This window comes from Maniola hyperantus, chromosome 10 (genome assembly GCF_902806685.2).
Source record: "Maniola hyperantus chromosome 10, iAphHyp1.2, whole genome shotgun sequence".
Lineage (NCBI taxonomy): Eukaryota > Metazoa > Arthropoda > Insecta > Lepidoptera > Nymphalidae > Maniola > Maniola hyperantus.
The window spans coordinates 4375136-4401713 of NC_048545.1; the positions used below are offsets into that span (position 1 = coordinate 4375136).

The 26578-nt window shown below is 36.1% G+C and overlaps 1 protein-coding gene and 1 long non-coding RNA gene across 2 annotated transcripts in view; one reads left to right on the forward strand and one right to left on the reverse strand.

Moving 5' to 3' along the window:
• Positions 1-26578, reverse strand: part of RpL15 (ribosomal protein L15) — a 410749-nt gene that overhangs the window by 323159 nt on the left and 61012 nt on the right. The gene's annotated exons all lie outside the window — the stretch shown is intronic.
• Positions 1476-24715, forward strand: LOC138402835 (uncharacterized). Its single transcript, XR_011237177.1, has 3 exons — positions 1476-1661; positions 1981-2038; positions 24623-24715. It is a non-coding gene; the product is annotated as an uncharacterized lncRNA (long non-coding RNA).

Genomic DNA, 26578 nt, shown 5'->3' on the forward strand with positions numbered 1-26578 from the left:
TTAAATGTTGTTATAAATGTGGTACAGTAAAGAGCACTTAAGAGAATACTGTAAACTAAATTAAACTTTAACTAATCTAAAATTTAACTAAACTAAACTAATCTTTAAGAATACGTTGGACTTGGGACAGCCCTCATGAGCAGCACAAATCGACGCTCAGCTAGGGGCTTGGCTCTACTAGAGATCTCATTACTTTTTAACAGTGAAAGCATTATGAAGTAGTGAGCTTGGCAACATTGGTGGGATCTAGTCTTTTTATAAAAGTTTGTCCAATTTCTTCGCCTCAATGTCACGCTACGTCTTTTGAGCGAAGCTTAGCTGTTCCGCTCGATAAGGCTTTTCCGGTTGAATGCGGCGGTGTAGGTAGCTATACTTTACACGAACACTGCGGGTCAACTTAGCAAATTGCCTTGCTCGAAGCCATAGGTAGCTTCTTGCATGCGAAATAGGGGTTCACTTGCTTTTACTTTGTATGCTTAGGTACACCGCAGACTCAAGTATCGTCAATAATCAAAATATCGAAGCTACTCATAGCTTAAACAGACTGCAGTTTAAATTTTGCTGTGGTGATAACATAAGCAGTGATAACTTAGTGGTTAGGACGTCCCCCTCTCACGCATCTCTAACTTTTCAGAGTTATGTGCGTTTTAAATAATTAAATATCACTTGCTTTAACGGTTAAGGAAAACATCGTCGAATTTCCCATTCCGTATACTTGGTCAGCGTGGTAGACTATGGTTAAAACCCTTTTCACTTTGAGAGGAGACCCCTGCTCTGTAGTGAGCCGACGATGGGTTGATCATGATGATGACGATGACGACGTCATAAAATGACTCATAACACGTTTTTTTTAATTAAGTACTCGTATTTTACGTGCATTTTAAATAGCCTATTTTAATCTGAAGTAATTCCGAGATCTCCACAAAATACTTATGCTTATTCCATGTTTCTTCAGGCAACTTTGGTTGAATAATTTTTTAGATATTCAGATTTTGTTTTGCTACCACCGACTATCATCAAAACCAAAACAAAAAATCAGTGACTAAATAATCTAAATATTTGTTGTACAAACTTCATGGAATATACCGATTCTGTATCATATTGTATTTGCATCAAGTACCTACCTACCAGGCAGTTATTAGTTTTTTTTATTAGTTATAAGCGCACGCTTGACCATAATCACACCTGATAATACTGTACATAGACCTTCCCTGCACCCTGTCTTCAGCCTTCCTCATCCAGCCACTTCCCGCCAGCCTCCAGAAATGGCCATCATCAAGTGCCTAAAAAAAATTTGATATAAAAGAAAGATCACAAAATCAAGTTCTCATTCGAACGCATTATTGCTCGAACCCCCAATTTATTCAAAGCGTACACTGCATAATAAGAGAGAATAAATAACAATTTGAATTTCTGAAGTAGCTGGATAAGTTAGTACGGCGTGACTTGCGCATTTCACACGGCTGTTTCAGGAGTTCAGGCTGTGATGTGACGGTGAAACAGTGTTCCTTTGACCACCGTTGGGGTTAGACGCGTTTCACTGTGAATTTATGAAATCCGTGTTCGTTGACGAGTATAATATTATATAACACGTCTTCTCACGTCTTGTGTAGTTTTGTTTTGTGAACTGTTTGCTACCGGAATGTGAGAGATATCGAAAGGTATTTGTATGATTTTTTGTCTTGTTTCTTACTTATTTAAGCTTAATAAATAATTTGGGTACTTAATCATACAAAAAATTCAACCTAAGTAGATCGTATGAAGCCGGGTATATTACGTTCGTTCTAATGGGGGTAAGTAAAGATTAATTGCCAACCGCTTCCTTAATTACCGCAACATGATTCAATGCTCATGTTACGAGTATATTATACTACAAGCAGATTGTTTCACGTGCGGTTTTTAAGGCTTTTCAAGGCCTTAGCTACCTAGATATAAAGTAGAATAATTTGCATTAAGTAGTATTATATATTACGTACCTAGTTCATGTTTGGAGATGTCCCTAGAGCAGATTTTATTACTGAAGATGAAAATCATATAGGTAAGTGTAGATACTTAATATGGATTAATTTATTTTTAAAAAAGTATTCAGTTATTAGTAAGTAAGTTTAAGTTTAGTCGATAACTTACATAGGTTCTTGAGTTAGGTGTATTTTTAATCCACTCGGTCCACACGAGAAGAAATTCTAGGTACCTACCTACCTAATATAGTATTTCCCTGTTTGGACTTTACTTCCGAGTCAGTAGACACGTATTATAACTACGTAGAAAATTCTTTTGACTAAGCAAGTCTTTTTTCTCACAGTAAAATTTAGGTACATATTATATGTATATACCTAGGGTACAAATATATAGGGGAAATCTAATGTCTTGTACGACTTTTCATGAATAGTTAGTAGCTATTGCTTGCTTGATTTGTGTTTTTGTGGTGTACAATAAAGAATATAAAGCTACTCGTACGTACATACACACTAAAGTTGTCACTGTAGGTGCTGTTAATTTGCCATTTTATATGACAAAAGTTTTACAAGGGTTTTCTAGATTGCTGCTTTGATTATTTTTTATCTATCTAGATAGATGCGTATAAAAAAGATTAGCTAGCTGACAACATAAATAAATATACAGCTAAAATCAACCTTATTTGGTCTAGAAACTGAGGTTTTGAATGAAATAGACTCCCAGTAACAAAGAATTTTTAGAAATTATTCAGATAAAATAAGTTACTTAGCTACCAAGGTAATTAAGTCAACTTAATAAAGAATAATTAATATTTCGAATATAGGTAGGTACAGGTTAGTAAAACTAATTACAAAGTTAGTCAATATTTATAGCTAAGGCTGAGCTGCATGAAAGGTGGTTAAAGTTAGGTTACGGTTAGCGTTCAACCTTGATTATCAATAAAATAAAAACATGAGTTAAAAGCCCAACTTAATATTCATACCTCAATGATACATGTGTACCCCAATTTGCTTTTATTGACTGCCATAGATTAACCACAGAGTAAGATTTTTTTACTGTGGTTTAATAGTAACGTAACGCAGGCGTGTTCTGCAATAGAGACCGCGTGCTTTCTGGCACGCAGTCTCCACTTCAGAACAGGCAATGTGGGACGGCCTTCAGCTCACTGGACTGACAAACTTAAGAAGCTAGCGAGTAGTGGGTGCATGAGGAAAGCCTATGCCCTGCTGTGGACGCAAACAGGCTGATTGATTCAACCGTAATGTAACATTAATCGCCTGTCATGCAACTGAACATTTACCTAATAACAGTTTCAGCGGAGTTTCAAACCCATGTAAATCATGCTAGTGGTTTAGTTCCCGTACAGACTTTTTTTTTTCAATTGGAGTTTGTACTAGAGCTTTGGTGTATCTAATTCTATGATATGCTATGGTACCTGTACACATTTTAGAATGATTTCACTGAATAAAATGTTATGCAACAAATCATGGATCTTACAAATCACTTTAAATTATATTTATATTAATAATTACATTAAATAAACATGAAAGTTTGTAAATCGGTATTTCTATTTGAGTAAAATAATTTGGAGGTTTAGCTATATACAAATTGGTTAAGTAGGTATCTAGGACATTGAACTCATCGCCTTATTTCGTAGATTCTAATAAAAGGTACTATATAAAACACTGCATTTTTACTGTCTCATTTCTTGTATTTACTCTCGTATAACTTTTCAACTTGCGATCAAGCCGTTAAATTGATCCAGTGATATTTATGGCCTAAGAGGCAGTGCGTGGCAGACAGAATCTTTAAATCATGAAATTTGATAGGTTGGTAGGTCTTATAGCACAAATAAAGGAAAATCCGAAAACCGTGAATTTGTGGTAAAATCACAAAAATATATTAAAATGTGGTCATGAACAAATAAATTAATATTGTCAATTTTCAAAGTAAGATAACTATACCAAGTGGGATATCATATGAAAGGGCTTTAAGGCATTTGTGCACTCATCCGTAAAACCACGGATTCCGTAAAAATACGAATCGAATGGTAAGTATTTGTATGACGGCCACTTCGAAGAATCACGGATACGAACCGAATACGGATGTCGAGTGCACAACCGCCTTGTACGTACTTGTACGTTCTAAAACAGTTTTTTACTTATTTAAAAATTACCCTATATTACCTTATATTACTAAATTAATTATATTACCCTCGGTGCGCAAGCTTGACTCGCACTTGGCCGGTTTTTATTTTAGTACCTATGACCTACCTAGTGTGTATTACAACAAAGAGATTGTTGGTGCTTACCTTGCAGGAGTTGAGTGCAGGTAGAGAGAAAAATACTAAAAAGTTAGTTTAACACAAGAAACTCTTAATCGTTCGAGAAAACAGAAATTCCTAGCGGGCAAAGTCGCGGGCAACAACTTCTGCCTAAAAGTTTTCTTAATTACCAATGCGGCATTTTAAGCTCACGTAAATCATGAAAATGGCCTCCGCTTACGAAAATATTTGGTGAACTGAATTTTCCTTCGTAATTTGTTGTTTTAGCACGCTGAAAGAAAAATTCAAAGCCTAGAGAATTCGAATTTCGTGCTCTGCTTTTTCCCGTTGATTGAATATATTTTCCACTTGCTATTTTAACTACAGAATAAATCAAAGGTTATATTTTTAGTGAACTGAGATTTTCATAATTAGGTTCGGTAAAAGAAAGAAGCCTGATGAGTTCTAATAATGTAAAGCTTTATATTTTGATTGAAAATCAATGTTTTCATTCCCAATCTACTTTAAGCTAGCTATTGAATATATCAAAGGGCTTATAGAAAAATGAATCGGCTTTTTTAATTTGTTGTAGTATGAAAAAAAAATGTCAAAGTTCGCTTTAGCATTGTGATGTTGTGAAAATCTGGTTGGATACGCAAAATGAAGTCTCAGGCTTGGATTCTTCTGCGGCTATAATTAAATAAATCATTGATTTACCCACGTATATTTTACCACTAATTACAAAAGATTGGCTTGAATAATAACTAGTTGATACCCGCGACTTCGTACGCGTGTATTTAGGTTTTTAGGCTTTTGATTTTCCGGCATAAAAAGTAGGCTATGTCACTCTCCAGGTCATAAACTGTACCCATGCAAAAATCACGTCAATCCGTTGCTCCGTTGATTGAAGGACAAACCAACAAACAAAGACACTTTTGCATTTATATGAGTAATATGGGTAATGATTATTACTAGATGATACCCGCAACTTCATCCTCGTAAGTTTCGGTTCTTTTTAATCCCGTGTGGTCACTTACCACCAGGTGAGATTGCAGTAAAGGGCTAACTTGTATCAGAATAAAAAAAAACTTAAATTTTAATTTAATAATAATTGTCATTATTATTAAAATAGTATAGATCCATATCCACTTCCACGCTAATATTAGAGCCTCAATAGCTCAACGGTTAAAGGAGCGGTCTGAATTCCGAAAGGTCGGCGGTTCAAACCCCAACCGTTACACTATAGTGGCAAATAACATGGCTAATTTTCTTTAGAAAAAAATGCTAAAGTGTATAGGTATGTCTGTCTGTCCGTCCGTCCAGAAAATCAAAAAGTTCACTCTCGTTTTTTTCTTAAACCTAATTCTAAGTGGACGAAGTCGCAGGCACGAATTATCTATTGGGTAGGTATAGACATAGCTTTCATTCTGTACTTATATGTATATAGGCTACTTTTTATCCCGGAAAATCGAAAAGTTCCCTTGGGATTAAAATAAAGTAACTACCTAAACCCATTTCATACATTTTTATCAAAAAATATTTACAGCTTTTCTATTCATTGCTGTTCGAAGTTTACGTAGGTATAAAATTATCCTCAAAGTAAAACTAAAAGTAAAAGATATTTCTAAAAAAACCGAAGTTTCCTATAATTAATTAATTTACCTAAGGGCAAATGCCGGAGGCCAAAAACAACTTTCGAAGGTAATTAATAATGTAAGATTTAAGTGCTCCCAAACTAAGCTACTTATCTACAAAATAAATATAAGTAGGTATACTGCGAGGAATATTCTTTTAATTTTAAAAGCCTGAATAGCTCAACAGTCAGGACTGAAAACCGAAAGGGCGTAGATACAAAAGCGGTTGAGTTCGAATGTACGACCATTGTCGTACTTAAATACAGTAGGTACGCGACAGGTCGAGATGGCGATCGGGGTATTAGGATGCCCCACCGGGTTAGCGCGGGGGCTGTGCGGGTGTGGCGTTCCCATCCCGAATGGCATCTCGATATCCCTTTTTCGGTCCTTCAAGTATACTGTGAAACACAAAACACGTGTAAAAAAATACCCAATAATCAAATATTGAAATATACGAGTATATTGTATACGTCGCATAATTGATATAATTTTTGGTTCAAATAACACATTACAAACTGTTATTTAGTAACGCTATATTAATTTTGCCGAAGGTTATTTGGCCCAAATTATATACAAATTACAAAATTTTACACTTCTACTGTTTCACACCCTTTTTTATCTCTTTGTTGGGTTTTAGTAGCCTGGAATAATTATTAATTATCAAGGGTACAATTTCAAATGAAAGCACAATTTTTCGCCAAGGTTGATTTATGAAAAATCTTTTTTTTTCTCTGATTATGGAAGTAGTACCAACCTAAGTATACATACATGGATCCCGTTAAATAAAAAATTAAGTTACATAACTACTAGTCGCAAACCGTTAATAAAATTCTGGTATCAACTTTAATAATAATAATAATCACTTGGTATTCAAGATCTGACTGATGGTAGGTAAGCGATGCTACAATACTACTCCACCATCTAGCCACGGATACAGATAGATCATGTCTCTCTCTGTCAGGTGTGTCTATAACACGCTAGGTAGGAGTGAGTGAAGGCGGAAGAAGTCTACAATTGGAAAGGAAGCGCAGCGAGTGAAGTCAAGGCAAGGTGAGTGGCGGCGAGTAGAGTCGCGGCGTATTGAATGGCGGCTAATAAACGATGAAATGGGCGAGAATAGGCTGGCTTCTCATACGGCGCGCATTTGCAAATTGCGTGCCGCCCGCCCTAGGAGCCGCTTGAGAGCGCTCATTCACTAGAACAATTATACCACTATACAATTAAATATATATAAGCTGAATTTCAGTTGATAAAAAAAAGAAGCCGTGTCTAAGCACCATCGGTGGGTCTTGTTTCTAAGATTAAATATATGTATAGAATATAGGTATAGAAAGAAAGTTACCCATTATACCCATTATAGAAAGTGCATTTAAAATATAAGGTTCAGTAAAAGAAGGCACATGGTAATTCTGTGATTTACATATTTTAATATTAACATATAATATTAATATAATATTGGCATAGCACACGCCGGTTCTCTCGAATTACGAATAATAGGTAGGGTTGCCGCACTTTTCATTAATATTATTGGTTATAATAAGTTTTGGGGACTGAAGCAGCTGGCTGTGGGTATAGTTTGCTTTAGCATACCTAACATATAGCTTGGAAGTAAATTGCGATACAGCGCGAACCACTGATAATTTAATTTATCTTCCTGTTAGAATCAGTTTTAGGCATGTAACCTACCTATGGTACCTACTAAAACATTTGTTTTCTATATTTACTAGATAGCCCCCGCGACTTGGTCTAAGTGGATTTAGGTTTTTAAAAACCTCGTGGGCACTCTTCAATTGTCCAGGATAAAAAGTAGCCTAGTCGTCACTTGCCAGGTCTTTAATAACAGCTATATCTATGCGAAAAATGCCATCGATTTTTTAAAATTCCATTATTTAATACTTATAGTGACATCCCTATAATATTATTTTGTCGGCTGAAATTTTCATCAACGGGTGGTACAAGGTATCTCCACGGGCACGCCTGTAGTTCTTATTGCTTTAAAAATAAGGTTTTTTATTTATAGTTGAATTGTTGTATCTACACTACTATATTAAGAGGTAATGTCGTTAACTTTGTTTGTAGGGGGTAATCTTTGGAACTACTGAACCGATTTTAAAAATAATTTCACCAGTAGAAAGCTACATTACATACGGGATCTTTAAAAACCTAACTCTACGCGGGTGAAGCCGCGGGGATCAGCTAGTTTTTTAAATAAAAGCGGATTTTGAGGCAGGTATTCTTTCCCTAGCGCTTGCTACTTTTGAGAATTTACTTACGTGCCGTGTTTGTAAACGTTGTTTTGATTTTTTTTTACTTTGTTATCGATTATGACCATCGTATACCTACGTAAAAATGTTGTAACAACAGCCATGAACCTATACCGACCATCGTTACCCAATTATTGTCGGATTGACAGACAAACGTAGATTCCTAATCACCCGAAATTACTGGATAGCATTAAACTACTAAGATTGAACTTTTCAGTATACCCTAAATCTAGAAAATACCCAAAATATAACCAACAATATATAGCTGAGATAGCCTAGTGGTTAAGACGTTCGCCTTGTGTTCGGGAGGTTGGGGGTTCGATTCCAGGCCCTCAACACTAACTTTTCGGAGTTATGTGCGTTTTAAGCAATTTAATACCCCTTACTTTAACGGTGAAGGAAAACATCGTGAGGAAACCTGCATGCCTGAGAGTTCTCCATAATGTTCTCAATGCTGTATGAAGTCATGTGTATGAAGCCAATACACGCTTGGCCAGAGTGGTGGATTATGGCCAAAGCCTTCTCATTCTGAGAAAAGACCAGTGCTCAGTATTGAGCCGGGCGATGAGTTGATGAACCAAAAATAAACTTGTTTACAAAATACAACAGAAATCTGTGGACTAATATATTATTCGTGCAAAGCCAAGTGGTTCATCACAATCCAAAGACACGCTGGGACTCAGTAACTTCTTTCAGAAAGTTAAAGTGCTAAAATACCTGAGATACGTGTATAGAATTATTATTATGTACACCATTGATGAAATGTTTTGTTCATTTTGGTTTGCCGTATATTAAAACAAATGAAAGCTTTCCCAAAAGGGTTGAAAAGTTTCCGTTATTGATTCGAGGACCTTTTGGAATGTTTTAATAAATGGCCTTCAGAATCTTTTAAAGTTTAACGAACTCGAAACGTAATCCGATACGTTTAGTATCTTGCTGCGTATCAATTTCTAAAGAGTCTGGCAAATAGGGAATAAAGGATATTGCGAAAAACATAGTTTATAGTTACTCTATAGAAGATATCTAGATACTGATATACAACTTAATACTAATATTATTATAATAATATGAACAAATTGGAATCGTACATTAGTATTAGTAGGTATATTAGTATTGTATTGTTGTTATTTCATTCTATTTTTCTTAACATTTGTCTGGATCCTAGTTGAAAGATATTACAATAAGTAAGGAAAATAGGACTAGTGGATTTGATGTACCTACCTATACATTCAATTCAAAGCATTTTAACAAGGCCTTTATCATTTTTGTTTTTAAGCGTTCTTCGAAATTATAAATTGCTTGGGAACACGAAAAAAACAATACTATGATTTACGTAGTCAATGAAGAATACGACGTCAGAGTGTTACGAACCGTGATAGCTTCAAAGGGCGGTCTTTTGACCGGAAAATATTGTTGGGGTCACAGAGTAGAAGAAATAAGGTCGGGGCTGACCTTGAAGTGCCCTATGATGATATTTTTACGTCACAGGAAATGGTCTTTCAGTGATATATATTATGTTACGAGTTTTATAGTCCATGAACTAGAACCAAACGGACAGAAATGAGTAAGTAGTTCATGTGACTTATATTCCGTTCATCGTAATTTGACGCATGAGTAACATGTTGATTGTTGGCACCATTGCAAATCACACAGTATTAAATTCTAAGTTCTAAGGAATAACGAAACACAGCAATGGTGCCAACATTTATTACTTACGCGTCAAGTTATATGATGAACGGACACTGTGGCTAATTCCGTTGTACACAATCTCTAAGCTAAACTAAAATTACACGTCTAAATCTATTCCTATCCCTTTCATTATGTTGTTTGCGCAAAAGGATAGCAATAGGTTTAGACCTGTTAATTTAGTATAATTTAGAGATTGTGTCCAAGAGAATCGGCCCCAATATCTTGATTGTAAAATATTGTCCTCTACGCCGTAGCAGTCCGTAGTATCTTAACGTTATATAATTTCTTGAACTTTTAATGTAACTAAATTATTACTTACTAGGTAGTAGTAGGACGAGTTGCATCCTCCAGAAATTTTTGATTGGAATCTACCATCGAGTGTATAAGAAGTACTACATAATGGTCGTTGTTTATGCACAAGTAAAGTATATTTGACAGGTTTAAAAATGGAGCTTAGGAATACCAATAGTTACTTTATAAAGTTTAGACCACAGGACAATGGCGTCAAGCAGACATTATTTGGTCATGTTTATTTATTACTTTTGAAAGCATAGTAAACACAACAAATTTTATTTATTTATTTTATTTATTTGGAACACACACAATACATTAATTTAACACAAACTACGACACTTATAAACAAACACAGGCTGATAAATGTATCAATAAAATGTGTACACAGCATTTGCAAACTCTTGTTTTTAATAATATGGTCCACTTATTTTCTTCAACCCCACGCCTGTCTGATTTATTATTAAAACGAACCTTCCTGACCTTTGTGAGTACTTAGGCAACCAAATATTTATATTAGCTTCGTGTAACAACCGCTGCGTTGACTTGGCATTGTCCTCGACCTCACATAATAGAATTGATTTTGTGCACAAACACGTACATAACAATAGCCCTTTCTTCGGATTGAATGCTGCTTCTACCTTCAATAAAATTAATGTTTCCGGCATAGCTTTACCCTCCAGTAACAAGGTCCTCTCTTTGAGTCATGGTCTCCATTGCTAACAACTACTTTTGCTTGACTAAGCTGTTTTTGATCAGTTACGTGTTATTTGTGTATTACGTGTGGTTTTTCATAATATTCATGAGAATCCACAATACGGTATTTGACAACTAGTCAAATCAGTAACTTTTTATCAAACGTCAAAACGCGCACTTAGTATGCGATATTCCATGAAATACTGGAATGTGACGTCACATCATGATGACGTACTTTTTTAATTTAAACGATAATTTAAAATGGTTATTACACTTAAAACTAACAAAGGACGTGGATTTTACATATTTTGCAAGACAGAGGGGTCTTCCAAAATACGTAAAATCCACGGCCTATTAAATAATCACTGAGAAATAATTAATTATTTTTACCCAATTTTAACCCTTGCCAATACCGAAAAGCGTACCTAAGATAAACATTTTATGCGCAATATCTATTAATATAGACCTAAAAAAAGCCGTGGTAGCCTAGAGGTTAGAACGTCCGCCTTCCAATCGGAGGTCGGGGGTTCGATCCCGGGCACGCACCTCTAACTTTTCGGAGTTATATGCGTTTTCAAGTAATTAAAATATCACTTGCTTTAACGGTGAAGGAAAACTTCGTGAGGAAACCTGCATGCCTGAGAGTTCTCCATAATGTTCTCAATGGTGTGTGAAGTCTGCCAATCCGCACTTGGCCAGCGCGAGCGTGGTAGACTATGGCCAAAACCCTTCTCACTCTGAGAGGAGACCCGTGCTCTGTAGTGAGCCGGCGATGGGTTGATCATGATGATGATGATCTATTAATATTCCAAGTTTGACTTTAAGTTCGTGCGATTTTAGGAAAATTATTTAGCTACTTTGCATATTTTGTAAATTTGTGTTGGAGTTCACGGAAATCTGTATAATGATTTGGGTTTAAATAGTGTAGTTGTCTTTGTTTCAACTAATACTTAGACGTCCACCGACGGATTTCCAAAGCATTTGTAAAAGTTCATTCTAAAAAACTTCTAGTTTTAAACTCTAGTTTAAAATAGGGTGTTTAGTTTAGACGCCATAATACCTACCTATCTTTATTCATAATCTTTGAGTTTTTGTCTTGTTAGTTAAAGATACAAAACTAAATAAATAACTAACCAAACAACATAATAAATTCTTTATACTTACACCTAATAAAATATTTCGGCCAACATTCCAACATTTCAGTAGTAATCTCACGATTTTTGTAGGTTTCAAGCCGCCTTTTGATATGCAAATACCAAGACATCAGAAGAATTCGTCAGTCTTATCTCGATCACAATAAACGGAAGAGGCGATTCCGGAACCGTTTCACGTAATGGTGCTGGCTTTTCGTTAAATATTCACGAGCCTATTCGAATAATCACGAATATCGAGCGACAGGTAATCGTTTGTGCTGATAGGTACCAATACATAATATTGAGGAGTTTTATATCCGTAGGTATTGATGACTCAGTATAAGTCCCGCAAATTGCTATTGCGGTGGAACCATGTCTCATTAACATCGAAATGACGTCATTTTGACGTCAGCTGAAATAAAATTATACCATCAGCTCGAAACTTCAGTCTAGTGCTGACGTCACTCAACTGGCCGCCACACGCATTAGCAATTTGCGGGACATATACCTAAATAAATTGGCTCGATTTTGTTGTACTTACCTACACCAATCATCATCATTATCAACCCATCGCCGGCCCAATACTGATCTTAGAGTCTACTCGGAATGAAAAGGGTTCAGTCCATAGTCCACCACGCTAGCAAAAAAAAAAACTTACTGCACTTTTCGGAGTTATGTGCGTTTTGATTGCTTAAAACGGACATAACTCTGAAAAGTTAGAGTTGCGTGCTCAGAATCGAACCCCTTGAATGGTAGGTCGACATTTTAAGCTTGTTTTTTAACCACTTGTTCATGTGTCACGGCCGCAAAGACGCCCAAGAGCTGCAACAGCCGCAAAAGGCTAGTTTCTTAGTAGGCACTAATAATGTTAGTGATAAGAAGAATGCGTGAGCAAAAGTTGTGTTAGTACTGACTATGATAATAATATCATAGAATATCTTCGATAAGACTTATGCGGCTGAACTTACCGGTTGACGTCACATACATTTTTGAAATGATAAATACGTCTTTTTACCCGACTACGGCAAAGCCAAAAGCTTCATATAAAAATGTTCTGCCACTGGAATATCCGATTTAAATCCAGACCCGACAAACGAATTGCAAACGGGGTGTAGACTGTAGACGATCGCGTTGATAGATATGCGTACAGCTGAAATCAAGATATTAGTTTCTCGTTATGTTAAACAATCAATCCGATATATTGTAATCGGTAGATTATACCCGCAATAAAGTATTCAGGAGACACGAATGTCGAGTAGGTATCTAGCTATCGGTCGATACTGAAGCCATTCTTCATCTTCATCTACATATTGATGTCTTGCGGTTGAATCGATGAAAACATTAGTTCCACGTTTAGTTAGGTAAAGGCGGTCAAATAGATGTAGTTATGTCTTGCGACCGAAATCAATCTATCCGTTATCTGTCGATAAGTTGCGATTGTTAATCAACGGTGACCTAAGTCAGTAACTGGATGGGATCGACTTTGGAGTTTGAATTTGGCTATTTAGTTTCATCCAAACTGTCGGTCCCGGTTATTATCAGTGGGTAACATCTGATAATAACTGCAAAAACCTAAGTGTCAAAATGTTGTTCTATTAGTCTAAATGAAGGTGTGGAAGTATCTGGGAAACTAACGCATTATTATCCCAAGAAACTTCTTACATTTATAATTTTGATGACCTCTCTGGCTCAGTAGTAACCACTGTGGCCTTATTAGTGGGAGGTCCCGGGTTCGATTCCTGGTAGAGGTTCGGAGGCTTCGGCCGTGGCTAGTTACCATCCTACCGGTAAAGCAGTGGCGCCAAGCGATTTAGCGTTTCGGTACGATGTCGTGTAGAAACCAGAGGCATGGGTTTATTAAAAACTGCCATACCCCTTCCAGATTTGCCCGCCTTCCATCTTAGACCGCATCATCACTTACCACCAGATGAGATTGCAGTCAAAGGCTAACTTGTATCTGAATTAAAAAAAAATAATGGACAGGGGTCACGACCCTCTTCAATGAATCACAGAAAGAGATCTAAGTAGTTGTCTACTAGAGATCTAGTTAGATTTTTTTAACTATGTAAGGTATTTTATATTGATGAAACCAATTCCGAGGATAATGTGATTGCATCAAAGATTCTTAAGCGTATAGGAAGACCGTAAACAGGGTCGTAAAATAAAATTTTATAGCGCACAGGTCGTGAAGGTTTTTATAGATAATCTCTTTCAATCTACGCCGTTATGAACAATGTTACGAGCTGGATGAGTAGGCTGTACTCTTTTACCTGTATTTTATTTTTCTTTGGCAATCTAAAATGTAATTTTATAGTAGGTACTTAGCTGATTTTTAGAGTTCCATACTTTTATAGCAGCTGATTTTTTATCACAGACGACTGAACACGGAAATTAATTTTTGCAGTATTGTGAGCCCTTGGCATTAGCTGTGGTTTCATTTTCAAAAGTCAAGAGTCAAATGATTTATTTAAAATAGGTAATTAATAACTCTTATTGATGGTCAGATGTTGGATTTCTAAGATATAGTGGTGATAATTATTACGCAAACTTAAAACTAAAGCTACGAGGGTTCCAAACGCGCCCAGGTCTGAGAAGAGCCAACAACAAACTTAGCCGGGTATTCTTTTTATTATCACCACTTTACAAAATTATTGAAACTTATTAGAACTATCACAACATTACATCTAAGCTATAATTTCCATTCTGTCAGTCTGTCCGTCCATCCGAGTATCCATTCGTCTGTTGATCTATCACACTTTCACGACCCATTCGTTAAACAGATTTGGACGAAATTTGGTACAGAGATAGCTTGCATCCCCGGACACAGATATAAAAAACTTAAATCCTAGAACGAAATCGTGGGCATCTAGTATCTGAAAATATTTCATACTAGAGACCCGCCCCGGCTTCGCACGGGTAGAGCTTATTACAATTTACAATTTTCGTAGGGATCTTAAATTATTTTGAAAATAAAATATAGCCTATGTTACTCTGGAGAAAATGTAGCTTTCTACTGGTTTTCAAAATCGGTTCAGTAGTTGCAGAGATTACTTCCTACGGACAACTTACAAACTTTACCTGTTTATAATACTAGTGAAGATTTATATTTTATGAAAATGTACCTACTCGTTATATGGAATGGAAAGCTATGAGCCGAATAATCCATCCAGCCATGTAACAAAATAATTCATATTATTAAGCAAATTACGCTTTAGGCACTTCTGGAAATTAGCTGTCATTGCAAGAACATATTATTAATCCAATTTTCATGTTTCGTAAATTTAGTTAAATATACAGGGTGTAACCAGTACGCTAGCAAAAACGAAGACGGGTGATAGTACCTACTGATGATTACTGATATTATGATACCATAAAAAACGCGAAAAAATAAATAAAAAATATTACCTATAATTTGTAAAAGTTCACGATATATTGCAAATAAAACATCTGACTGACGCTATAGGTCAACGAACGTTGCGTAAGTAGGCCACTCGGAGTCAATGCCGCATCGTAGTTGGGGCATTGACCACAGTTTTGCATGCTTATACATTCCGAGTGTGAAAAATACTAAATCACTAAAACTACAAAACGAGGCAAACGGTTATTGGTATGGGATTGTGTATAGATAGTGTAATAATAACGCTAAGTTTTGCTAGCGTTCTGGTAACACCCTGTACAAGTATATATCACAGAACTCTATCTAGTCGATTCCGTGTCGTGAAAACGGATTATGGAATCTGGGTTCCTAAAGCCTCTGGAATTATTTTACAGTTCAATGACACGGAATGTATACTTAGCTATTCTTGTTCCTTTTGATATTGGCTCTCGATTGGTATGGAATTGGTTTGGTTATCAGATGGGCGAAGAAATCTAATAAAATTGGTTACCTACTCTAACTCTTATAGCCTTGAACTGATTTCAGTAAGCAAACTATTCGAGGCATGTACCTACAGTACGCGACAGGTTGAGATTGCAATCGGGGAGGTAAAGCCCCGCACACTCGCACAGCCCCCGCGATAACCAGGTGCGGCCAAGCGCGGGTGACGTGCGGGTATGCGGGGCGTCCCCACGCGACGCCTCATATCCCTATTTTCATCTCAACCTGTCCTATATACCTACTGGTGTCTTCTTAACGCCTACTGAACCCTTTTGAAACGTATAACGCTATTCATTTTGTTAATTATCTGTTGGCATGACAAGACTGCACGGAAGGCAGAGATTAAGATACCGAAAACACAAAGAAACACGGAAGTAGCACACGTTTGCAAAATAAACTGGTATACCCCACCTATAAATTACAAATCTCTAGTCGCGGCCCGTTATACAGAACAACTCACATATATAACAAAATTCCTAAATATATTACAGACGAAAATAACGATAGGACCTTTAAGCGTAAACTCAAGCAATGGCTCATACAGAATAGTTTCTATGAGATAGACGAATTACTGTAAAACTAACCATACCTGCCTATTTAATACATGACCTCAATTGCACGACCGACACTATATTTGCATATCCTACTTGTATGTTTAGACTTTAGACTAAAGAATTTTTAAATACCTACTAATACTTATGTAAGTTATAAGAATTATTACTTCTAAATCCATGCTTCAGACTATGTTGTACTTACTATAACCTGTTAATTTAAGTTTAATATGACATTCTTACTGATAATCGAAACTATTTTATATTAACATACTTGTACCTACCTAATATTACTAAATTATTAACAAAGAAGAAGCTAATTGACATTATAACAAACTTAATTAATTAGTGCGCTCAATAAATAAAAATAATTTCGATTCAAAATGAATGCCCTATATAACTACCTGATAAAATCTATTATAAAATAATGTAACACGTAGCTTGCATGTAATTATATATTTAGCATGTATGTATTGTTAATGTACCTAACTTTGCAATGCCCTAACGGGGCTTCATGTAACCATGAAAGCAAATGAATACATTAATCAATAAATCAATAAGGGGTTAAGTGATTAATAGCTCATAAATATAATAAATTCTACTGGTGTTTTTCTGCTGTTCATCGGTTCCTGTTACCGTGAAATAAAATTAAGTTACTGTTACTGCCACAGCTGCCAGGTATCCATCTCCTTCCCTTTTAATCTGAGATTTTTTGAGATTACCTAAAATCTCATAAACTTTCTATGACTACAGAAAACCACGCTAGCCAAGTGCGGATTGTCAGACTTCGCATTTAATTGCTTAAACGCACATTTACTATCTTACTATGCTTTAACGGTGAAGGAAAACATCGTGAGAAAACCTGCATGCCTGAGAGTTCTCCATAATGTTCTCAAAAGTGTGTGAAGTCTACCAATCCGCACATGGCCAGCGTGGTAGACTATGGCCAAAACCCTTCTTACTCTGAGAAGAGACCCGTGCTCTGTAGTGAGCCGGCGATGGGTTGATGATGATGATGACATTTATTATCAAGTCTGAAAAATTTGAAGTGTATACCCGGGATTGAACCCCAGACCGCCCGAATAGGACGCCGACATCTTAACCCTATTTAGGCAATATAGAGTTATAGATACGTAAATATTTATCAAAAACACTTATGTGAATAGAAAGCAGAAAATAAAGAAGGGTTCTTTAACTTGGTATTTAGATAAAAATAATATAATACAATAGACAGAAAAACTGTTGTGTAAATATTGTAGAATAGTAATATTATACACGAGAAAATTGTATAAGTCAATTTCGATATCAATTTCGGCTCTCAATGATTAATCCAGTAACTTGATTGGATTCGATGCGAATCCGTAGAACAAGTTAGATATGAATCGAAGACAAGCTGATCTGAACAATCATGGTAAATCCAATTTCGGTAATAAAAGTGGTCTATCTTGATACTTATACTATTGAGTTAACTAAGCGGTGTTTTGCACTGTTCGACTATGTAAAGAGCTATTGCTCATTCGCGAAAATGCTTCTACCTAAAAAACACTCGTCACTTTGTAGTACTCATATTTTCTCGATAATTCGTCCACGAGAACTAAGGTTTTTAAAAAATCACGTTCTACATTATTAACTTCGCCGGTAATTTGTCAAAATACTACACTAAGGCAGTGGTCCAACCGCCGGCGAGAAAACGACTAACTATCGGCGATTTTCTCTCACCAGAAACGCACAATAAATGAATTTACATTCCGTGTAAACGAAAGAGATGCATATATCAAAAGTTGCTCTCTGACTGTTCACACTGCCGGCGACGACTCACTTTACTAGTTTTGTCGCTGAGTGACGAGCTTCCAAAAATAAACTCGCTCAGCGATATTCGTTCAGCGGTGCTCGCTCGCTTGAACACGCGTAACGCGCCCGCAGGTTTACACAGGTCTGAGCGACTGCGGACGAATGGCTCGTCGCACTTGCATGCTCGCTTATAGCCCGGCGACAAAACTATCGACACTACACACTCGCTTCCCGCTGATCGCCAACTCGTTTATAGTTTCTAGTTCTACTCGTTTCTCGTTCATCGTCGGCGGTCGGACCACTGCCTTATGCCTAATTTCACCAAGCAAATCAATCATGGTTTAGTTAACATTCATTGTAGCTCTCCTTTTTGAAAAGCGCGTATATCATCTGCCAAAAAGGGATAGCATTACAATGTTTAACTAGACGGGGGATAATTGCTTGGTGAAATCTTATACTTATAATTTCAAAGTTAACAAACACGGGCTCAAAGATTTATACGAAAATTAATAATGTTAATGGAAAAAGTAGCCACTCATAGCTCTTCCAATATTGAAAGATTTACATAAACAACAGTTTAATAATAAGTAACTATCTAGGGGTATATTAATATAATGTTCTAGGATATCCACACAGCTCAGAACTTTTGAGTTTATTTTAAAACATAAACAAAACGTTGTCCTGTTAAACGCACGCCTATGTTACGCCACATATTCATGTAAGTAATTAATCAAGATGTCTGACAAAGTTTAACTAAAGTGTAATTAAATTTTCGTAAACTCCAGCCGTACAATTTCGACAAATTCCAGCCAGGTAACTAACTTTCTAGAGATGTTCTAGGCATGTTTAATTATCTATCTAAGTATATGGACCACGTTGCGCACTAGGTACATGTTGGGGTCACACGATTTATGTTATCTTAGGTCTCGCAACGATGTATAAGCTAATAAATTCATAGATAGATAGAAATACTTTATTGCATACAAAAAACATTACATAACATGACAAAGAACAAAGAAACTAAAACTAAAAAATAATTGTATGCAAATTTATTATTGCTCACAGCAATCTCTACCAAGCAACCTATGGTGAAAGGAGAAACTAGGTGTGTTCATCGTATTTACATGCCTCTATGGTTCTTGCCTCTCTTTTCTAAGCTACTATAATCCAACTAACTAACCTAATTCAACCTCCCTCGAATGGTATTTTTGCAAATCTATTCTTATACAAAAACTATACTACGTAATTTATTGATAGCCTCTGCGGAATTATTTTTATATTATTTATTTATTATTTTATCAATAACGGTCGATGTATGTTTTCATTACTTATGGATTTTAGTTTAATTTGCAGGTAAATTCAATATTGACCGATCTATTAAAAGAGTATCAAATCGCTAATTAGCGATAAGGCCGCCTTTTGTATCTTCCTTCTGTCTGTGTCTTTTATTCTTTAATGTAATCCTTCTTGTGGTTGTGCAAATAAAGTGTATTTATTATTATTATTATCAAAATGTAGGCTACATAATTTGGCTCTCCTCTACTTCGGAATAATACACACGCATCAGTAAAATACATGATGGCACGGATTTCAGGAAAACGTGGTAAACTTCAACGGAACTACTATTAGTTAGATCCGTGCTTCGTGATCGTACTAACTCATACAAAGGGTTGATATTATAATATACAGTGAACTATGCCTATTATCCGTATAATGGTGCTGGCAAATTGCTGATAGAGAAACTTGTACAGTAACAAATAGGCATAATTTGTGTTCGGGTATTCCTAAATTGACCTAAACAAACATAGATCGTATTACCTATTAATAATCAACTTCCTCAATATGAAATAGTTCATTGGTTATCGATTATCTAACCTTATTGAATAATGACCGAATAGTGTATACCAAGTTTAGTACAAACAATCTACGACAATATTATAAAGAGGTAAAGTTTTGTAGAAGGTAATCTCCGCAACTACTCAACCGATTTCAAATTCTTTCACTGATAGATAGCTACAATATTCTCAAGTCACTACCCTTATTATAATAATGCGAAAGTGTGTTTGTTTGTTGGTTTGTCCTTCAATCACGTCGCAACGGAAATTTTTAAAAACCTTAATCCACATGGACAAAGTCGCAGGCATCAGCTTGTATTGTTATAAATTATTATTATTAAGTAGGTATCGCGGACGAAGGTGCGGGCAAAAATTTGTTATACTATAGTTGTAAAGTATCATTTTCAAAGATAATTATACAGATTAATGGGAAATGATGTGGAAAATAACTTAATAATAATTTGAATTTGATATTATGAAACGTTAGATATAATTGACTGCGATTTTACATATCAATGCATACTAAATAATATTAAATTATAGTGACTGCATTTAATAACTAAATAGATACTACCTGTTTTGCCCGTGAGTTCTTATTGATGTAAGTTATTGCATAAGTAGTTCTTTCAAGCACTGAGGTTTTCACCTCCAAGATTCCTTAGTGTTTGAAGACCAAAGTCTTCGAGCAGTGAGTGTCGTGTGATGACGTCGATCCACGCCATGGCCATTAGCTATGGGCCTCATAAGAAAGTTTAGAGTCAGTCAGCGGGCAATGGAAAGAGCTATGCTTGGAGTTTTTCTACGTGATCAAACCAAAAATGAGGACATCCGAAGAAGAATCAGAGTAACCGACATAGCGGGATTGCAAAGGCGAATGTATCGAAACAATAAAAATATCAAACAAAATACTCAGTTTTTTTTTATTCGTTATAGGCGCACGCTTGATCACGATCACATCTGATGGAAAGTGATGATGTGGCCTAAGATGGGCCGCGTTTGCCTAGAAGGTGCCTATTCACTCTTGTTTTAAAGATACCCGGATTATAATTGACAGGAAACACTGATCTAGGAAGAGTATTCCAGACCCTAGCCATGCGTATAAGGAATGATGACGCAAAGCGTTTCGTACGCGAAGATGGAATGTTTAATAGCTGCCATGATTTAAACAAATAAAGAAGTGATGTTTCTTGTACGATGGTACGGAACCCTTAGTGTGCGAGTCCAATTCGCACTTGAACGGTTTTTAAAAATGTAGGTAGCTATAGATGTAGTAAAAATTTATTATTGTTCTGTTAAATAGTATAATTTAACATGTTGACGTAGCTAGGTAACTTTCTATCAAAATAATCCTCTTGCGAGCATCTTAAGTTTAATTATGTTACTAAAGTTGCTTGCGACTTAGTCAGTTTAATAGAATTTGTAAAGTCAAATCCGTTGTGAACGATGGAACATAGCAATATAACCCGACACAAAAAGAGAAGGGCTATTGAACGTTTTGTTTGTCTGTAGGTATGTCTGCTTGTGGCATCGACGCTCTGTAATCTAATGGATACACTAATATCAATACCTAGGTATTAGCTACCATCTTTTATATTAGAAAACATAGTTAAATCGGGATAGTATTAAGTTTTTATAATGTAAACCTTTTTTTAATGAAAATATTATTACAATAAAACTTAAAGCTAGCCTTATCTTATTACTAAGTGAAAGAATATGTATACCTAAGTGAAAGAATTTTCAGAATGCGATTATTTATCCGCTAAGCGATATCTACAATTCTATAAACTTAGTTTACTTAGACGTTGTGCTTAAACTTGCCTAATTCGTACCCCCTAAGGACAAAGGCATATAATTTCAAATATATTAAAAATAAAGCTATTTTGCTTTTGGATAAAGAAACTTTATTCTATGACTAATCAAAAAGTAAAAACAATTTTAATACAAACAGAAAAATAAATTTACAAAAACCGGCTAAGTGCGAGTCAGGCTCGCGCAATGAGGGTTCCGTACTACAGTCGTATTTTTTCGACATTTTGCGCGATTATTCAAAAACTATGATGCAAAAAAATAAATAAAAATCTGTTTTAAAATGTACAGGTGAAGACCTTTCATATGATAGCCCACTTGATATAGTCACTCACTTCGAAAGTTGAAAATACAAATTATTAGTTCATGACCACAATTTTTTTTTTGTGTGATCTAACCCTAAATTCACGGTTTTCAGATTTTTACCCAAATGTCAGCTATAAGATCTACCTACCTGCCAAATTTCATGATTCTAGGTCAACGGGAAGTACCCTGTAGGTTTCTTGACAGACAGACAGACAGACAACAAAGTGATCCTATAAGGGTTCCGTTTTTCCTTTTGAGGTACGGAACCCTAAAAAAAGTACGATTTAAGACCAATGATCCTAACTCGTAAAACCTTATGCCTAAATCGTACATCGTTAATATACCAGCGACATATATACGATTTGTAAGATTACTTATACGTTTTATTGAACACAAGTTGTACCTAAATGTTTGATAACATTATGATGTCAAACGTGTTTTTTGGAATTAAAAAAAGCAGTCTAGAAAATTAACCAGGTGCGACTCAGCCGATCGCCGGTGTGTAGTATGCGACCTCCTTAATTTACCCAGACGTCATCTTCAGACAAGTACCGTACACTCGATTATTTGGTGTCGAACTTAGATTGCAGATATCATGTACAGAGACAAAACTTCAATAACTAGATAGTTTAATTTGATTTCGTACCATTAATTTGGTTTAATACCTAAATAACATTTTAATAAGCTTTTTAGTTAGCTTTGTTATGAATAAATCAATTTGTAAATTACTAAAGTTATTAAAGTGCTATAAATTCACGGCAAATTCATTTAAGACTTATTTTATTTATCAAAATTCCAATTAGGTACCCTACATGGTAAACTATAGTCACGTATAAATACTTGAGTATTCATATAAATGTTATGCATTACGTATACCTACGTAGCGGAAAGTAAATTATCATCATCATCATCATCACACCGCTGGCTTACTACTGAGCCCGCATATTATTTCAGCATGAGAAACGATTGGCCATATTCCAACACGCTGGCCAAGTACAGATTGGCAGACTTCACAAACCTTTGAGAACATTATCCAGAACTCTCAGGCATGCAGGTTTCCTCTTGATTTTTAACCGACTTCATTTACTTCACTGTTAAAGCAAGTGATATTTAGTTGTTTAAAAAAACTCTGTTATATAACTCTTAAAAGTCAGAGGTGCCCAGAACTAAAACCCGGACTCTTGAAATAGAAGACCTATACGTTTCATCACTTTACTAGACTATCACCGCATCACCGCTTGATAACATCTGACTGACTGACTGACTGACTGATCTATCAACGTACAGCTCAAACTACTGGTCGGTTCGGCCTGTTTGGCATGCAAATAGCTATTATGACGCAGACATCCGCTACAAAAGGATTTTTGAAAATTCAACCCCTAAGAGGGACAAATAGGGCTTTGAAATGTGTGTACACGCGGACAAAGTCGCGGGAACAAGCTAGTATAAGAAATACTGTGTACTACTAACATATCGCTATCCATATTATTATAAATGCGAAAGTGTGTTTGTTTTATAGTTTGTTGGTTTGTCCTTCAATTACGTCGCAATAGAGCAACGGATTGGAGTGATTTTTTGCATGGGTATAGTTAAAAATCTGGAGGCTACTTTTTACGCCGTAAAATCAAAGAGTTCCCACGGGATTTTTAAAAACCTAAATCCACGCGGACAAAGTCGTGGGAATCAGCTAGTTAAATACATGATTATTCAAATTAGAATGCTCATACATAATTCTACTGTGTTGCGTAAATAGAGGGAGTGCGAATATTACGTGTACCGTGAGGAAAGTAAATAAAGAGCACAATTTCAAATTAAGAACATCAAGTAAATCGTATTAAATCAAATGAGGTCGCAGTAAGTAATTTGCCTCCCTTGTTCTTTTATCTCAGAATATGGGATTCGTTGATCGCATCAGAGAGGAATGAATGTAATGGATATTAATTTACCGTACAGATATAATTTAATTTGCGAGGGTAGACGGAAAAATTACATCACAAAATATTTTTTGTCCTTTGACTTCGAGACACTTACGCCGAATTTTTAAGACGAGTAAGTAATGAGACTGATCTATCAATGCACAGCTCAGACTAATGGGCGGATCGATCGGGCTGAAATTTGGCATGCAGATAGCTATTATGACTAAGAAATAATTTTTGAAAATTCAACCCCTAAGACGATATCGAAGACGAAGTCGCGAGCATAAGCTAGTTTATTATAATACATTATAATATGCGCGCTCTAGCCAAAGTTAGTTCGATTGATTAATTGAGATTATAACACTGATTGATGCAGTTTTTCCGTAAACGACCAGCAGACTGATGTTTTGACTATAACTCCCATCGGCGGTGTTCGCACTAGATTACAACATGTTGTTATTGGTCTGCACTAACAAATTCTTGAAAGGCCGGCAACGGCAGTTCCTTTGGTGCTGCAAATGTTCATGGGCGGCGGTAATCAGGTGACCCGCCTGCTCGTTTGCTCGCTATCTCTATTTAAAAAAACTAATATGTTATCGTTTCTATTGTTCCAGAATGTTCAAGATGCCTCAACTGATCAAGGATGTGTAAAGCTTCACCAAGAACAATATACAGTGCTACACGTAATGTGATATAAACAGTATGTGTAGGAGGTGGTTGGCGATGGTGATGGTGACTCTAGTGGTGGTGGCGGGGGTGCGGGGTTGGGACTGTGTGTGCAATCCTAGTGAGTGTGAGGCGCTGGAGCCAAGCGGATGTCCTGGGCTGGGCATCGTGGTGTGGGATCCATGCAGGTTAGTTTCTTTACTGTCATATACTCCCGCCCCTCCTCCTCCCTCCCTCGACGACCTCGCTGGCGCAGTGGTAAGTGCAGTTGTCTTATAAATAAGTGGGAGTGGGATGACTAATTTTATTCTTTTTATAGGCACTATATTATTTACGCTGTTTGCCTTTGCCGGCGACTAGGTACTTATTCGTCGATTTGCTTGAACGTAGACAGGTAGTCATTTTCTTGCTGTAAGCTTTTTTATCAAGTACGTATAGTCTGTGACAGGTCGAGATGACAATCGAGGTATGAGGCGGCGGGACGCCCCGCGGTCAAGCGCGGGTGACGTGCAGGTGCACGTCACCCGCGCTTGACTGCATACCGCATCGGATTAGCGCGGGGCTTTGACAGTGTGCGGGGCGTTCCGTACCCAATTGCCATTTTAACCTGTCGCGTACTGTTCGTTGAGCAATTATTGTTATTGTAAGGCTAGAATTTCTTTAAAATATTTAATTTCAATGCTATTCCCAAAGTGTATAATGAAAGCTCAGGGGGATATTTCCTTGCAATAATACTCGAGAATCACATCAAACTCATATTTTATTCTTTGTATGCTTTTACTTCTCATCTCATCTCATAATCATATAATCACAATATAACAACTTCATAACTTATACACTATCGCACCATAATTAACGTATGAACACAACTATGATTGACAAAAGACTGAGCTCTGGTTATCCAAAACATCGTATTAAATACAAGTCGTTACCACTTCCAAACAGTAATAATTGCCTTTGTCAATATACGTCTTTTTATGCAACGTATATTGACTAAAGATAATGACATATTTGATAAGGTATATTGACGTGCCTACACTGTAGTTTTCATGACATCCACTTCCGGACAATAATAATTACTTTTGTCAATATACGTCTTGTCATGAAACGTATATTGACAACAGTATAACGACATGTTCAATAAGGTATATTGACGTGGCTACACTGTTGTTTCATGACGTTGTATACTGGCAAGTGATAAGAATAATAATTATCCCCGAAATTCTAACAATAAGTTTCATTGTAGTATGTATACTAGCAACAAGCAATCTACGTGACTGCATTAAGTGCTTACTAGCACTGAATAGCGTACCGATATCGTTCAAAGTTTTCGTTATTAGTTCCCCGTGCACCTTGCCATTTAGATGAAGTTCTTCCGAACTCCAGACGACTTCAAAATAAGAGACTTTGGTTGCGCGACTAATGCAATTATAAAGTTGCTTGGAACTTGCTAGGGTTTCTTCATAAAAATCTAAGAAGGAACTTTTATTAAAGAACTTTCTTTTATTGTTTTAACATCTAATAAATTGATTTGTAATGACGGTTTCTTAAAAATAGGCTTATTTTATTTAGCTGGGACATAATCAAAAGGCCAAAAGAAAACGAAATCATTGTAATAGCCTTTGAATTTGTTCTCACGTTTTTTAGTGCTTTGGATTTTGAACTTCTGATGCTGAATTAATAACCATAATTGAGGACGTTTTGTCTAGAGTTTAGATTGTATTCAGTGGGCCAATATAAAGTAGGAAATATGGATTTATATCTCTATGCCTTATTAGGCATTACCTTAACAGTAGCTACGCAGTAGTAGTAGTGGGAGGTCCCGGGTTCGATTCCTGGCAGGGATTTGGAATATCATAATTTCTAAATTTCTGGCCTGGTCTGCTGGGAGGCTTCGGCCGTGG